The 5000-nt window shown below is 49.6% G+C and overlaps 1 pseudogene; it reads left to right on the top strand.

Annotated features, from left to right (window-relative positions):
- LOC123688231 overlaps positions 1 to 5000 on the top strand; it is a 9127-nt pseudogene that overhangs the window by 2127 nt on the left and 2000 nt on the right.

The raw sequence follows: 5000 nt of genomic DNA, 5'->3' as shown, positions 1-5000 counted from the left end.
AGCACCGCATTTGCGGCGGTGTCCGGATCTTCTCCTCGGACCTTGAAAATCCGGGAGAGGGCCACGTGTAGGCGTCGCGCCGGCTCGTACCCATATCCGCAGCTGGTCTCCAAGGTAAAGAGCCTCTAGTCGATAGAATAATGTAGGTAAGGGAAGTCGGCAAATTAGATCCGTAACTTCGGGATAAGGATTGGCTCTGAGGATTGTGGCGTGTCGGGCTTGTTGGGGAAGTGGGTCACGGCTAACGTACCGGGCCTGGGCGAGGTGATGCGTTTCGCTTGCGTTACGTTTGATCCGAGCTCGGTCCCGCGTCTTGGCCTCCCGCGGAATCGTCAAGCTTCGAGACCCCGTGAGTGCTCGCAAGGGTGCTCTGGGTAATCTCTGCGGCCGTCATCTAACAATCAACTCAGAACTGGCACGGACTGGGAGAATCCGACTGTCTAATTAAAACAAAGCATTGCGATGGCCCCAGCGGGTGTTGACGCAATGTGATTTCTGCCCAGTGCTCTGAATGTCAACGTGAAGAAATTCAAAAAAGCGCGGGTAAACGGCGGGAGTAACTATGACTCTCTTATTTCACTCTCTCTCGTGCCGTCGTGGGAGACGGATGTGCGAGCACGATGCTCGGATATCTGTAAAGTTTTGGGTGGGTTCCGCGTGTCGGAAAATTCTGTGGGTGGTCTCAACGTAAAGTGCTAAACGCGAGGATCATAATAGTGAAATAATTGTGCAAATCGGCCATCGCGTTCAAAAATTATGGCGAGTTGATTGTGATTTATTTCCTTTGTTTCACGAAATATCGATTTCATTTCGCATATATTCTAACGTGAATCTTATCAGTCCTCAGTTCAACATCGTATAAAAACGCGTTTATTTCGTTTTTTGCTGCCAGTGGAAAATCACGCCAGTTTACCAACCCAGTGGCGTAGTTGACGCATGCATCGGGTTTAGAGTGTTTCCTATGCCCTTACATCGACGCTCCAATCTGATGACGTAAACAGGTAACCACGTCATCCTTCAACGTCTTTCACCATCTTAGCTACGTCATGGATTTCCTGCAGCTAAGTGTCGAAAATGCGAGATGAACACCTATCGTCCATCCAGGGGCCCTAACACAAGACAGGCATTGCAGGTGAGCTTTTGTCCCTCAAAGCTCCCAAAGCTTTGGCGAGCTGATGGAAGTCGAGCTTTAAAAGCTCAAGCTCATCCGAGCTTTTTCACCCTCGCGATGGATGAGCTTTCACACTAGGGAAGCTTTCAACCAATTCCCGACTCTATTGTTGAGTAAAATAGAGGAGCTTTTCCGACACGCCAATTCAGCATCCGGAGACTTCAACGATCTGGCAAGCACGTAACCATCCCAAATTGAGACATCAACGCTGGGGGAGGCGCCATCCTGGTTTCCACCTATTTATCCGCCCCTCGACGATCTGAGGCAAATTCGGCAACTGGATTTAATAGAATTTCCCCTAATTCAACACCCTGGACTGCCCCAACTTTATATCGGAGGCAAGTAAATCGCTAAAAATTTTCGGCCGAAGAGGGACTTAGAAAAATTTCGAGAAAATGGCAAAATGGCGAAGGAGTCAGGTATCTACACTGGACTTAGAAAATTTTCGAGAAAATTGCAAAATGGCGAAGGAGTCGGGTATTTATACTGGACTTAGAAAATTTTCGAAAATTTGCAAAATGGTGGAGATTTCGGGTGGCGCCGCTACACATCGTGATTTACTACGAGATTGATGCTTGCCGATGCTAGTTTCCACCTATTTATCCGCCCCTCGACGATCTGAGAAAAATTTGGCAACTGGATTTAATAGATTTTTCCCCTATTCAACACCCTGGACCGCCCCAACTTTATATCGGAGGCAAGTAAATCGCTAAGAATTTTCGGCTGAAGAGGGACTTAGAAAAATTTTGAGAAAATTGCAAAATGGTGAAGGAGTCGGGTATCTATACCGGACTTAGAAAATTTTCGAAAAGTTGCAAAATGGCGGAGGTTTCGGGCACCGCCGCTATACGCCGTGGTTTTCTACGCTAATGATGTCAGACACCTCTCCGCTTTTATTTCAAGAGCTGCCTTTTTCACACACGGGTCACTGGATCCTCTTGGATGTTTGGATCCTTGCGTATGAGGACAAGTATGCACCGTTGAAGCCCGCAGGGTCGGAAGACTCGTAAATGGGCCCGCTTCAATCTACGTCGCTGTTTTTGAATAGCTTTCAGAGAGTTTTGTGTTTTGGACACGATAAGTGCTGCTGTGTTTTTGACTTTTTGTAAGTTTTTTGTCGAGGCGAGTTATTTCGTTTTTATACCGTCTGGCAACAGTTGCAATGCCTTTTCCTTGTGTCTGCGGTAAATCGTACGCGCTTGAAAGGAACCTACGCGACCATCAGAGAAGATTTTGTCGGGGCCCTGTGACAGGAGACGAGGGAACCTGTCCAGTGTGCAAGAATGAGTACGCCTCATACCGGTCCATGCGCCAGCATATGCGCTTAGCCCACCCCGACGATTACAACGCCGACCTGGAATCAGAAGTGGAGGATAGAACCCGTAAAGGCCGATGGACAACCGGAGAACTACAGGAGATGGCGCGTCTGGAGCTCGAATACGAGGGCGACAGCATTCTAGACTTTTTGGCCTCCGCCCTCAACAGACCAAAAGAAGGTGTTCGAAAGAAGAGATATGCACAGGAATATGCTGATGTCGTCGAACAGCTTGGAACCTTGAGAGAAAGAGAATTGGTGTCTCTGATACCGGACATTGGGCACCCAGCGGACGCGGACCTCACCGCGGCTTCCGGATCGGCGGCGGTCGACGGTGACCTGACTGGCCACATCGAGCCCAGCGAGGGGGTGGAGTTGATTGATGACCCGGTGCTGCTTCACATTCTGGCATTGTGCAGCCAGTTGAGTCATGATCAAGACGCTATAGCCACCTGTCAGGCTGTATGTATGCGCATCGAAGGGCACGAGCGGGTGTTTGACGAGTGGGTGGAGAAGATCTGTGGTCTTTATGGAAGAACCCCCTCCACTCGAACGAGAGCTGGGCCGGTTAAACCAATAAGGCAGGAGAGTGGTAGAAGATACAGGGCCCAGCTCTATAAGTACATGCAATCCAAGTACACTCATCAGAAACGAGAGCTTGCTGATGAGCTGATAGATGGAGAAGATTCCAACAATGGGGACATAAGACCAACCACCGAGGCAATCAAGGAGCACTTCGAAGGAATCTTCTCAAGCGAGTCACCTAGGGACGACACGCCCGTTCGCGACTTCGCCCCCTCTCCATGCGATATATATTCCCCCATAAGTAGTCCCGAGATCGCCGACTCCATCAAGAAAATGGGAAAAACCACCGGAGGACCTGATGGCATAGATTCCACCCGACTATCCAGGATCCCTATTGTCACCTTAGAACTACTGGCAAACCTGGTGCTGTTCTCCCAGTATATTCCAAAGCCACTGAGAAGAAGCCGCACAATTCTCATCCCAAAATCCAACGAAAACCTCGAACTTGCGGGAAACTGGAGACCTATAACTATCACCTCCATCCTGATTCGTTTGGTCAACAGGATTATCGCCCAAAGACTGTCCAATTCCATCAACCTGGACGAATGTCAACGAGGTTTCACCAGGTTGGACGGCTGCTTCGCGAACAACATAACGATGCAGTCGATAATTAAGGAAAGAAGGAAGCAAGGCCGCCCTTTTACCATCTTATCCCTGGACGTTCAGAAGGCATTCGACCGAGTCTCCCACCACTCTATCGACAGGGCACTGAGGCGTTTTCGAGTGGATAAAAACACCGCCAATTATATCATGGCAACTTTCTTTGAACAGACCACAACAATATACTGCGGCGGAGTCGAGGTTGTGACCCTTTCACTGAGGAGGGGGGTGAAACAGGGTGATCCGTTGGCTCCCATGATCTTTAACATGGTATTGGACGAGCTCATCTCCGGCCTCAGGATTAGGAGGGGAATTGGCTTCGGCGACCTGAATATCTCGGTGTTGGGATATGCGGACGATCTCCTTTTACTTTCTGAAAACAACAAAGACGCCCAGTTCCTGCTAAGGCTGACATGTGAATTCATGGAGTCCCGCAGCCTGACGCTGAATCCCGCAAAGTGCCGCTCCATTTCCATGGCCGTCGTTCCTTCAAAGAAAAAACTGTATCTGCAGACCACTTCAAAATTTTACATCTCCTCTGCCCCGATACCGGCCATCAAGAGTGTCAAGGATACATACAGATACCTGGGCTATCACTTCACTAACTCCGGCGCCACTCCCTGCTCCATCGCCAGTCTAGATGCCCAACTTGGGCGCATTCATGGTGCCCCGCTCAAGCCGCAACAGAAGATGACTTTAATAAGAGAACACCTGGTCCCGAGGTACATCTTTTCGCTGCAGTCGCCTTCCGTCGGTCTCGGCGTACTGAAGAAAGCCGACCAACTTATACGGCGCACAGTGAAGAAAATCCTCAAGATGCCCACTCACATCATAGATGAGGCCTTGTATACCCCAGCCAAACTAGGGGGTATAGGATTGTTTTCGTTCACCCGGAAAATTCCGATTATTATGAACGGAAGACTAAGGAAAGTGAAGCTGCGCTCTCCTCTCTTTGCAAGCCTCATCCGAAACACAGAATACTGGGAAAATAAGATGTCCAGAATGATGGGCTCTCAATTGAACACCAAAGAGGCAGTCGATAGGGCAAACGCAGTCAAATTAGAGGAGTCCTTCTATGGTGGCGGTACTCAGCAGACAAGCAATGACAGCGCCTCTAGTGCTTTCATCTCATCGCCGCCGGCCTCATGGACTGGAGAGGACTACGTCCGGGCGATCAAATTAAGAACAAATTGTCTTCCCACCAGAGGACTCCCCTATGGCCCTAGAGAGGAGAGAATGTGCCGAGCGGGATGCGGAAGAGTGGAGTCCCTGAGCCATGTCCTCCAGAAATGCCCCCTAGGTCACACCAAAAGAATAATCCGGCACAAT

The sequence above is a fragment of the Harmonia axyridis genome, chromosome X (assembly GCF_914767665.1).
Source record: "Harmonia axyridis chromosome X, icHarAxyr1.1, whole genome shotgun sequence".
Classification (NCBI taxonomy): Eukaryota; Metazoa; Arthropoda; class Insecta; order Coleoptera; family Coccinellidae; genus Harmonia; species Harmonia axyridis.
Note: the sequence above shows the minus strand (reverse complement) of the source record. Positions and strands in the feature narration are given on the sequence as shown.